This window comes from Anomalospiza imberbis, chromosome 1, assembly GCF_031753505.1.
Source record: "Anomalospiza imberbis isolate Cuckoo-Finch-1a 21T00152 chromosome 1, ASM3175350v1, whole genome shotgun sequence".
Taxonomy (NCBI): Eukaryota; Metazoa; Chordata; class Aves; order Passeriformes; family Viduidae; genus Anomalospiza; species Anomalospiza imberbis.
In genome coordinates this window covers 109789308-109801678 of record NC_089681.1, presented here as the reverse complement: position 1 = coordinate 109801678, position 12371 = coordinate 109789308, and the positions used below count along the sequence as shown (strand labels likewise).

Below are 12371 nucleotides of genomic sequence, written 5' to 3'. Positions count from 1 at the left end.
TTTGCCTGTGTTTGAGGAAGTGTGCTTCTACTTTGCTCTAATCACAGAATTATTTGCTCATTTACCAGGTAGAAAATACGTTTAAACCTACAGTTCCTGTCCTTGTTTCACAAATTGACTAAAATAGCTTCCCCCAAACTTTCCAGTGCAGTCACATCTGCCCCTTTTTTGGGCTAGAGCAGCCTTTGGCATTGTTTGTAGTGACAAGCTCAGCCCTGTTGCAAATCTTGTTCCATACCTGGCTGTTACGAGCTGGGCATCCAGGGGGTGTTTTCAGGGACAGCAGCATGTACAGGTCTGCAGCAGCTAAATGCAGCCTCAGGGTAAGTGGTGGCAGGAATCAAGCCCAGCTCCATGTAGGACAGAGTTTGGCACTGAACAAGATTACCGTGCCAGAGACAGAGCCAGTCACAGCCACTCCTTCCAGAGGTGATTTTTGGGCAGCAAATGTTTGTTTGGACTGGGCTGAAGGTCTGAGCACAGCTCACTCTGGTTTGACAGAACCAAGGGGCAGCATCCCACTCCCAACTCACCCAGAGCAGGGGGTCTGCTTCACGAAGCACATCACAACTACAGGAGTCATGCTGGGCAAACTGGTTGCTGCTCTGGGAACAGCCAGACATTCCTTGTTTATCTGCACAGCATTTCTGGCTGAAGCTCTTCCTCGTCTTACCAGCCTGTTTGTAAGGGGCATTGGAGCAACACTTCTGCAGCTTGCAGGGAGAGCCTTGTTTACTCAGAGACAACTGTAACTTTTTTCAGACTTGTTTGTAATTTGCTGAAGCCTTCTCTGTACACTGCGTCATGTTTTTCCGTTTGTCCACTGTGATAATAAACAGCTTTTTAAAGAACAAGCTGCCTGCAAGTGCTCGGGCTTTGCTGAAGCCCTGTTGAGCAGAGCTTGGCTTCATCAGGATGGGACAGTGACACTCCAACTAATTCTGGCTGCAGACAGGAGAGAGGAGCTGCCACAGCTGGAGAAGGCCTTTCACAGCTGCCACTGCCCATGAGGGGCCCTTCCAGCAGCAGGTGCCAATCCAATTAGGGGTAGCGAGGGAAAGCACAGTGGTGCCTCAGGGATGTGCTGCAGCCATGCTGCACCCCTGTAGTCCTCCTGCCACACTGACGGCAGGAGCTCTTTGCATTTCCACCTCCTGCTGCTGGGGCAAAGACTTGCTGGCTTGAGGCGTCACCACTTGTATTTGGCTGGTGCAAGCTGTGTGTGTTTACTGGTGCCAGATGACACTGCAGCCCTCAAGTAAGCCCTGCTGTGACACAGTGCAGTCCTGCTCCAGTCAAACACTGCCAGGTCCTCAGGAAAGGGTGTTTTTCTGAGCCTGGTGTGGCTCACTTGGTGTCACATGTGTCTCCAGGTGCCAGAGCACAGTTTATGACTTGCAGGGTGGTGCAAGGCCATGAAGTCTTTGCTCTTCAACCACAGCCAGCGCAGGATCCCAATCCCACTGTTCCATGCCGAGGGAGCAGTACTGATGCTGAAAATACAGCAAGACACCTGTTGCTGTTGACCTCGTTTCAGAGAGATGAGACACACTTTTCAGGAGACAAAAGCTAAAGCTTTTTTTTTTTTAACATCCCTTTATATAGAGTTTTATAAAACCTCCCATGTCCATCTCCTGTTGGTCAGTAACAAGCTGTTACCCTGTGGTAATTGGTCAGTCTTGGACAAGGTGTCTACATGCAAGAAAGGGTTGTTTGTGAGATACTATTTTCATTATTAAAGTGGAGACAGTTGGGATTGTTGAAACAGGTGCCAGAAAATAGTCCTAATCTGTAGAATTCTTTTGCAGGGAAACAGGTTTTGTGCTGTTACAGGCTTCTGTTTTCATGAAGAGATGTTAGCTTTCTCACAGCTATGTTGGGCCAAGTCAGGATCCAGTCTGTGATGCTTTATACACACCTACTGTTTGCCACCACCAACACCCATGCCTGCTTTTCTGTAGCTTCATTCTGCTCCCTTACCTTGTGTCAGCAGACAAAAACAGGAGCCCACTGCAGAGCTGTACAAACGGCTGCAGTCAGGCTGCATCAGAGCCAGGTGAACAGCAGCGAGGGATGGGTTTGCCATGAGGAAGGAGAGGTCACTGCAGAAACCACTCAGTTTTCAACTGATGGAATGAGTAATCTCGGCACGAAAAAGCTGCAGCTGTACACAAAGGCCTCAAATGCTGCTTTAGTAGGTAGAAAGGAAACAGCAGGATTGTGCTAGGTGAAAATGGAGGCCAGGCTGGGACCTGCCAGCTGCACTCAGAGACTCCAAATTTACTCACAGGAGGAGGTTTCTCCTTGCTTGCTGGAGGCTCTCAGTTTCTCTGTGGGATAGGTCAGCCTTCTGAAAACACAGCGGATCTACAGGGGCAAGACCTTCCTCACTTGCCAGAGTGGGAGGGTGAGAGGATGCAGGGAGTGCCACAGACGCTATGGGAGTTCCTCTTCCATCCTGGGAAACAGCTGATCAAATCCCCTGTGAATCTCAACAGGGCTGAGGTCAGCCAGTATTCATTCTCCACTCCAGAAGTAAATGAGAGCTGATGGCACAAGCTGCAGACGTTTGAAATAGCTGCCCTCAGGTACACAGTGGGATGTGAAAACAGGGATGATGTTTCAGAGAAAACAGCAGCTTCAGCTTCAGGAGCATCAAGGCGTGAGAGGTCACAGCAGGTGGGTTAAGGAATAAAAACTGGGCTTACTCAGCCAGGGGCAAAAACTACAGTCTTTGCTTTGTAGTGGGAAAGCAGGAAATGTCCTGTGCCTTAGGCAGACAGGGAGTCTCTGGGAGATGCACTGGAAAACAGCAGGTTTCGGGCAGTGCTGATGCCACCTCACCCACTCGAGGTCAGCACCTGCAGGGCTCAAGCAACCCTTTAGGGTGGCAGTACATAAATTCCTGCCACACGCTGGCCTGCAGGGGCTGCTGGCACCAGGGCTGCTGGCAGGGGGCTCCCAACAGCCCCAGGAGGCTGCCGATTGTGCAGTGCAGGTCTCAGAAAGGTGCCACGCTTGCCCATCCCGGCCCCCACGCAGGCAGCTGGCTCAGGAGGTGGCTGCTGGAGACACGGCTGAAGGGCCGCTTCCATCACTGCAGCGGGCGGCTGCGCCCGACAGCAAACCAGCCCTGGTGCAGAAGTGTCCCCCTTGCTCCTCAGGGAGCCAGAGCTCCAGCTGCAGCAAACCCCTTGCCAACAACTGAATTATTCCCAGCCTCTCCCGTCTGGGGATTCCCCTCACACACTGAAGGCAGCAACTCAATTAGCTGCTAAAGCCTCGCAAGCCGGGAGACTTGGACCTCACAGACGGGAGCAAATGAAGCTGTCAAGCTTTCATGCTCCCATTACCTGCCAGACACTTTAATCCTGAGGTTAGCAGACGTTAATCCCGGCCCGGGTGACTTGTGAGGAGGAAAGTTGCTCCCTTGAGAAGTCACCCGGGTCCGCAGGGGAAGGCAGCGGGAGAGAAGAGGCCGCTGCCAGGCGGGGAGGGAGCAGCCCCGCTGCGCTCATTCCGCTCGGTGACAGAGCCCGATGGGGCCCGGGGAGAGGCCTGGCCGCTTCCTCTTCCTTCTGCTTGAAGCCGGCTTAAAGAAACAACTAGGAGGAAGGGAGGGGGGAGGTTTTGTTAAAATGTAAACGCATGTTCAAACAAAGCGATCTGTAAACAGGAAGAAAGGAAAGTAGGGCAGAGGCTCGACACAAAACATGACTCCGAAGACAACGGGCCAAATGCGGAGGCACAAAGCACCTGCCATTTCCAGCGGGCTCAGCTGAGGCCGTGTCCCGGCGCCTCAGACCTGCCTCCTCTACGCTCTTGCCTTCACGAGGAGTGAGTCATCTTGCGTCAGCTGAGGATGGGCTTTATGCAATTATTTATTTATGTCAAACCCTCCTCCCTGCCACCATGCATCCCTGATCTCATTCCCCTCAGAAAACAGATGCTTTATTACATGAGGGCTGGAAAACTCCATCTCACTTAGCTTTTGCTGAGGCTCCTTGTTTCCCCGTGGCTGGCTGGCAAGGAGAGAGCAGGAATGAGCTGCACAGCACCTCACAGGCAGTGTGCTCTGCTTGTTTTGCTTTTTTGGACACCAGCAGCAGCCCTCTCCCTGCAGGATGGGATGGAGCTGGGGGCCTCCTCTAGTGAACAAACATGCTGGGGGTTGTTTGCAGACACCAGCAGGCTCCAGCCTGCACCCCCCCCCAGGCACAGACATCGCTCAGGTGTCGTAGCCTCAGAAAGAGGAGGAGACCATACAGAACAGAGCGCTCAAAAGCCAGGGGAGGAATTTCCCTGTTTAGCTCCTGCTGCTGCAGGGACTCTTCCCACCTTTCTGCTCTCTTTGCTGAAGGGTGTGTGTTGATCCCCTCTTTCTGCTAAAAACAACACAGTATCCAGAAGTGGACATGGACCACTGGCTGTACCAAATAACAGCTTGTGGTAGCAGGGCCAGACACACACGTACATGTACAACATCACCATCTATTGCTGACAGTTCCCAGGAACATGCTGAGGCCAGCACAGCATCCCAGTTCACCCTACAGGACAAGCAACTTGGGGCAGAGGTGGCACATCCCATGTCCCAACCATAGGGAGGAAGGTAGGATGTGATACCGACAGATGCCACTAATTTAAATTTCACACATGAAATCCTGTACCTACTGAACTGGAATGATTTCCAACAGATTTTTCTGATGGAAAGCCAAACTCTGCTCTAACTAGTTATTGATTGTTTCCATAACACAGCTCAAGACTGAGGAGGAAAACACAGAAATGACCAGCAGTTAAGGAATTCAGGCTTTCCAGAAGGCAACTGGGAGGAGCGGCTGGGGAAGTGGGGAGGGGTGGTGGAAAGAAAGTTACTCCAACAAATGATAGGAACGTGTTCCTCAGTTATTACATCCAACTGTTTCTGAGTGCAGACTTGAATAATTGATGCATTAGAACTATCATCTCCCACAGAGAGAATTGTGATGGTCCAATTGTCACTGTGCTTTAGCAATGGGTTCAGCTAACCCCAGCCACACCAAAAGGCTTATCTCAAAAGTGGAGCAAGCAAGGATGGACACACAGCTGTGGGGGAACCTGTGCCATAAATCTGTGCATCACATTCCATCAGCAGGTATTACCAGCCTGCACAAGTCCCCCTGGCTGGGAACAGCACCCAAGAAATATCTCCTGCCTGGAGAGTGAACTCCTTTCATTTTCCCCCACATCCTCCACATAACCTTGTTGAAATCCACTTGGTTTTACTCACAGTACCCACAGCTCCACTCCCAACTGGTGTAGGGGGAGAGGTGTAAAATCACACTTTCCCCGCAGCAGACTTAGCCCATACACTATCCGAAACCACGCGGCTCATCTGTGCTCCTGTCCTTGTCTCACTTTACATTCAGAACAGGGGCTACAGCTCCCCAGCTGCTGCCAGGCCAGGCAGGAAGGTTTGGAGAGGTAACACAGCCAGCCAGGTCTCTCACATGTACAACTACCTGCTGCAGGTGACCTGACTTGCAGAGCTGCAGCCACTGCCTCAGGAGAAATTTCCAGGCAGTCCGCATCACAGTGCTCTTGTCAGGATGCTCCACTGGAGAACAATTTAACACCCTCAGTGGCTCTGGGCAGAAATTCTCTCGTCCAGCAACATGTCTCTGCCGGAGCCTGTTATAGCCTCCTTCCAGCTGTTTAGGGACAGACCAGAGTGCTGGTAACCATCAGGGACAAAGAAATCCACGCACTGCCCAGCCACAGGTATGCTGTCAGGGAATCAGTTTTAAAGAGGCAACCCTGAAATGTTTTGGAAGGAAGCTAAAGTGGTATTTGGGTTTAAGGAAACTGAAGGAAAGAGCAGTGATTAAGTTACCTTGATCCTCTGATGGAGGTTCCCAGACTGCAGGTGATGAGAAAGGACTGTTTGCTACCATCTTTGTCCCATATTCCGTTTTTTTTCCTTTGGAAACCACCCATGAGTTTCCCTACCTCCTGACCTGGCAGCTCTAACTTATGCTATCCTTGAAGGCCATCATGTCTGTAGAAGATTTGCAGAGGATGCATTAGCCAGAGCCATCTCACCTCCAGCCACCCCCACAAAAGAGCAGCTACATCAGCTCCTCTGCTGAGACCTTCCCTGGCCAGAGGGATACATGCCTGTCACACCACTGCTTGTGGGACAGGTGAAGACTGCGAGGGACTCAGAGGGGCCAGAGGCTGGCCCAGAGGGTTGCACTCCCACCTGCAAGACTGCAGACAGGTGAGATGCCAAGCTGCTTTTCTGGCTGTGACTCTAAACCATGCACTGCTTTTCCTTCCTCTGCTCCAGCTCAGACTGCAGCACAGACATACAGAAGTCCTGTCCCACAGCACTGCTTCTTTCACCAATACTTAAAAAAAAAAAAAAAATCACCTGGAAGTGTGAGGAAAACTGTGCTTCAAAAGATTTATTACATATATTTGTACATATTTTACATGAATGGAATGTTAAACATACAACCTAAAAATCAATAAAAAAATATTTTCATTCATGATTATGTACTGGCAAACCACTGAAAAGAGTACCTTAGAACAACTTAAGTCAACTTGCAATCATACTGCTCAATTAAAAAAAAAAACAAAACAACAAAACAAACAAATATATTTTACATTTACATTAGACATTGCAAATTACATTCCGATTTCTGCTCCGGATAATGAAGGAAGGTATCTTGTCCATTACCACTGCACATACAGGTGGCATTTCAGAAGCTAGCATGGACTTCCCTCTAACTCACTGTGGGTAAAGTTAGCTCTGTAGGAAGAGGCATGTTAAAAAAGGGAGTACACACTCTGCTCCCTACCAGCACGCATCTGCCAAAGGGTGGGAAGAGCGAGAATGAGATTTGTAATTAAGGGATAAAGGTTAACACTGGATCACCACTCATTCAGTGCCACACTGCAGCTCTTAAATTTTGTTTACAAGTAGTTTTTATGTAGTTCACTAAAGCATCCTCTCTACAGCTAAGCCACCTCCATTCTTCCTTCAAAGTTATAGTGCTTTGGCAATATCAGCTAGGGGAGAATTCTTCACTTTACGGTAACAAATATTCCAGCTTCATCTCAATATATACAAGAGCATAGAATCAAGCTTTGATGTCTCTTCCTCTTAGAATTTCACACCTTGAGAGCTTGTGACCAGTCGTGTTGAGAAGTGTTTACTATGAAATATATCAGAATTAAAAGGGACAGATTTGAGGGAAAACAAGAGGAACAGGATTCAGCAACAGATTATGTTCTTGCAACATCGGGTTACTTACACTTGAAACTCTGCCAAAATCAAGTAAATCCTATTTATCGCTGCAAAATCTTTGCCAAAGCACACCCAAGGGCAAAAGTCTCTCAAACAAACACGCATAGATTAAAAGCTGCCAGGAAGATCAGTGAGTGGGCTGGCTGCCTTCTACTTCTTGTACACTGGCAACTTATTAGATCCAAGACAGAACCATGTCCAGCCTTTTTCAGGTGCAGGATATTCCTACGGTGGTTTACCTGAGCAAGTCTTCAACAACTAATAATGCCCCACAGTGAGTTCATTTTACAGCTTATTCCATCATCAGCTCTGAGGTACTACTTGAGACATGACTTTACAGAACACAAGCAGCTTGGAAAGCCAGCCTATAATTGTGGAGTAAGATAACCAAATGTAATGTGAGAGGATGGACTGGGTTGGTTTTTTTAATCCCCAAGAGGCTAAACCATCTCCAACTTGATTTTAGAAGCAGGTTACTTATGTGGAGAAACAGAAACATCAGATTTTTCATTCAGGAAAAAAATCCTGGACATAGTTCTGTTGTGACTTTCTCACGCAGTGTGTTTTGAATGGCAAAAAGTTAAGTGGTAGGAGCTGCATGAAAAAAACCACATTTGTCTGGATTGTAGGAAACCCACAAGAAACCTTCTCTTACAGTTACAACCTCTTACATCACTTTTGCTGATGCCAATGGAAAGCCTATTCATATGGGAATATAGCCTAACATATATCTTGTCTTCAGCTAGGTGGAGAAGAAATTGATACTAAAATGACCTTTAAGCTTGGAAGGGTGGAAAGTGAATAATCAAATATTGCACTCATCAAAAAAAAGAGATAATCCTCCACTAGCAAAGGTGAACTGGAAGATCCCATAGTAGCACTCCTGCACTCCCAGGCATGTGGTAGTCTCTCAGCAGGAAAATCCCAACTGCACAGCAGAATTAGTACCAAATTTGCACACAAATACTCTTTTTCAATACAGGAAAGTGGCTAAAAGCCACAAGAAACTCAGAAAGATCACTGCCTATATCAAAACCAACATGTTATCCAACCACTTACAAAGAGAGAATAGTAACATTCAAGTGCCAAATTCCTTGCTTTTGGTGGAACACGGAAGAAATGGAGCAAGTTTCTAAAAGCCCTCACAGAAAAAAGGCAGCGTACTAAAAGCGTTCTTAAGCACATCTCACATATTAGACATATCCCTCCAGAAACAGCAAAGATACATATTTCTGAATAAAAATTATCTTTCCCATATTTGCTGAGATTTCAGTTTCCTGGGAGTCTGTTTTACCAGCTCTCCAGCCTTTCAGCAAGGCTTAATTAAAAACCCAGTGCTCCTAAAATTAAGAAGTAGGATAAATGTATAAATCTTGAGATTTAGTCATAATCCCCCTTTTCATCATAAGGGGGGAAGCAGGGAAAAAAACAAGGTCAAAAGTATCCACCCACATTTTTGTACATTGCCTACGTTTTCCATTCCAAAATACCCCATTACACTTACCCGTGATTATGACAGCTAACCTAACTACAAATAAGACCATCTGTTTTTGGCTTTATCCCTCCCAGAAATAAAATACCAGTAATTTGTGGTGTGCTTCGTATTTTTGCTTTTACATCCCACTCAACTCATTGCTGAATGTACACACAAAGAAAATGAGCTACCTCCTTCCAAAGGGAAGCATTATTATAGATATACTGACTTGTAAGAGCCAGGACAAAGCGTGCCCTGTGCTGACAGCAGTCTTGACTCTCTTGTTATTGTATGGGGTATGGTTATATACAATCCAACTCACAGCCACCTCCACTATGAACTTTAAAACACAACTTGCTATTGAAGAGACATGGGTATGTTACAAATTCAGAAAAATCACACATTTCAAGACAGTGTCAACTCTACTCTTCCCCTGCTGGCAAGCAGCATGTTTATGGCAGACCTGAGTATGGGAATTATTTCACACCCTTACATACTTAGGGAAGATATAGGCCAGATGACAGAAAATACTCTGAAACAGCACAGAATTGGCAATCTCAAGATATTTACAGGCGAAGAAGCATATCGCACCAAAATTGAAGTTATTGCTTCTTGTGGATAAGTGTGGTGTTCCTTGTTTGAGACACAGGACTTGTTTGGTGTTTATTTTTCCCTTCTGAAGCACAATGAGTCGACACCCTTGTGTGGACATTTTCAAAATGAAGGTGTTGTCTATGACTAGAGCTGTGCCTACAGCATGGTCATCACCAGCTGATGGTGACAGAAAGCTTACCTAGGTGAGTTTCCACTGGTGTTTTCAAACCCAAGCATCACTCTCATGCTTCGGTCATTCCAGGCTTGGTCTGTGTTACAGGTTTCGATACAAGAAAACCTCCTACAGTCTTTCAGAAGAGATTTATGGATACCAAGAACATCAAACTAAAGTTGACCTTGTATCAGTTCCTCAAATAATCCAGGGAATTGCTGCTCTACTGTGCTGATGGAAGCAGCGATGGACTCTTTCCTGCAAAAGCATCACCAGCGGCGGGATGCAACAAGTGCAATGGCTAGTGTCCTGCTTTTCCAACACTGCTCCTAACATGGGACAATAGTCCTAACTGCTGGGTCTTTAAATCAGTTACTTCCACTGGAATACAGAAAATGAAGGATTCTGAGGAAACTGTAAGTGAACTAGAAGTATGAACTACCAAATCTGAGCTCAAGTTGCACACAGATTTATGTTTCTTGTATTCACGTACTTAACCCTCAAGCCAAAGACTATCTATGACCTCAGAGCACAGGACATCAAAACACTGACCTACCCCCTTTACATGACTGCAGGTGAGTTTCTGCAGGCAGGAAGCCAACAGTACACATTAAATCAATGCAAATGGAAAAGTTTACTTTCAGAAGATATCAGGAGTTTAAAACATTGGGAAAATGGGCCTGCAGGCAACATCACTATTTGAGTATCACAGGTGCTGTAATTCCTCATCCCCTCCCTCCCTCCCTCCCCCAAGATAATACAAGGCAACACAAATATTCCTGTTGAAAAAGGACTCTGTACAGGGAATGACTGTACATTTGATGTGACTACAGAATCGAACATTTGACAAAATGATTCTGCTCCCACTGAAAAGAGAACTCAACAGGGCTCCATAGCTTACAGGTTCAGCTGAAACCAGTGATGCAAGCCCAAAAGTATAGAAACTGCACTGGCAATTACAACGATTATCTAGTTTGGACTCCTTTAGATTTGCAGCGTAACAAAGGCATTTTACAGAGCAACATTCATGAGAAAATGTTATCCAGGGAAGAACTGCTCTTCAAGCAAGATGGGAGAGTTTAGGAGCATGAACTGCACTTCTTCAGATAGCAGCAGTTCCTCCTATTCTTTGCCCTTTTTGATATAAATCACAGCAGCAACAGACAGAAATGTGTACTTAAACAAAACAAACTAACAAAAAAAAATCCAACCAGAATTATTTAGGTACAAGAAAAAAGTCTGAATTGTTGTGCAACTTATTTTAACTATTGAAACTCACTAAGAATACTGTTGCTAATAAATATTCATAAACTCTTCCCTGTGTTGTGAAATTCAGAAACTGCTACAATTAATTCTCAATATAAAAAAAGTATGTTTCTAAACCCTGATATCTGTTCCAGTTCATTGTCTTTAAAAAAAAAAAATTATTTTAACTGTGATACTTTGTGGGAACTAATACATATCCACAGTTTTACTCGGTGTACCCACCCAGAGACATCCTGTGTTTTGTGGAGCTCTGGTATACCTATATAATACAGTAAAATAATACTAAATTAAACAAATGCAGATGAATTAAAAAAAAAGAAAGAAAGAAAAAACCCAAACTAAACAAAAGCCCACACTGTCAAATGCTGGTCTCCACACGAAGACATCAAGGGTTTAGATGCAATGTACTACAGATCCTGCGACCAAAAAAAAAAAAAAAAACATTTAAACAAGGAAACACGAACTTGCGCATGTTCGAAAAATAAACACAAATCCCACCTTGATGTTATCTCACCCATGCCTATAAAAACTTCTCCCTGTGCCCACACATGCAGTTATTCATTTACACCTCAGGAGGCAGCCTGGAGATGAGAGTAGTACAATAAAATAATTACCTGAAACATCTTTAAAAAAATACCCGTTAAACAAATTACCTTAACTGGCAGCACTTAAAACTGGTAATTCTTTCTTTTTCCTATTTTAAAAAAAGTTGCATAGCTGTAAGATTTTGCTTTGCTGCATTTCTTTCTGTCGTTTTGACTCATGAGCAGTAAAAGAGACGTTTTAGTTACTTAAATAGCAATACAATGTGCAGATTTCAACAATCTCTATAGCTTGATCAATATAAATTAGTTACCTGTCTTGGTTTTACTCTTTGGACTGCATTGTGACAAAGGTTTAGTTAAAAAACTTTGAAATACAGTATTCCTACACAGAGTGGGTTATGTTTTCTGTTCTTGGAAAAAAGTGAAGAACGTAAAACAGGGTGTGAATTCAGTAAATTAAGGTCACACTGTTAGATTTTATTTAGTTTGCCATTTACTGTTCTTCAGCCAATGAGAAGGTGAAAACGTTCCCACTCCAATCTGGGGCCGTCCCTCTGCAAGGGTCTCAGATAGCACGTATCGAACGTCTCCACTTCCACTGGAGGCAGTAGGAAACATGTCCAATAACTCGCTTCTTCACAGAACCAGAAGTGAGGCTGAAATTTGGAACTTTGGCCTTCAATACAAACAGTGTCAGTAATGTCTCTGGGGAGTCGATTGTTACAGGATGTGCAGCATTTTCAAAATCCCTGTGTGTCCTTTGCAGAGTGTTTGGTATACCGAGCACTACTGTCAAGTAATGGTGTCTGCAGTGCTTTCTCCATGTCACTGTCCATCTTTGCCTTTTTCAGCCACAAAGATCTAAGTCTCAAGCCAGGCACGCTGTGTTCAGCAAGGGAAACTCACATCTCCTATGTTTTCTGATCAGTGGAAGCAGCTGTTGGAAAAGCAGAGGACAAAATACCATTATTTCAGTACAGAAACCATTTAAACAGCATGAGCAAAACCACTGAGTTTTCCTTCCCCTTTTTT

The 12371-nt window shown here is 45.4% G+C and overlaps 1 protein-coding gene and 1 long non-coding RNA gene across 2 annotated transcripts in view; one reads left to right on the top strand and one right to left on the bottom strand.

The window, feature by feature from the left end:
- The first annotated feature begins 5578 nt into the window (after positions 1–5578).
- Positions 5579–12278, top strand: LOC137483039 (uncharacterized). Its single transcript, XR_011004327.1, has 2 exons — positions 5579–6179; positions 6326–12278. It is a non-coding gene; the product is annotated as an uncharacterized lncRNA (long non-coding RNA).
- ZNRF2 (zinc and ring finger 2) overlaps positions 11796–12371 on the bottom strand; it is a 55186-nt gene continuing 54610 nt past the window's right edge. The window contains exon 5 of the mRNA XM_068205789.1: positions 11796–12276. The gene's annotated coding sequence lies outside the window, so the exon portion shown is untranslated. The remainder of the gene's footprint in view (positions 12277–12371) is intronic.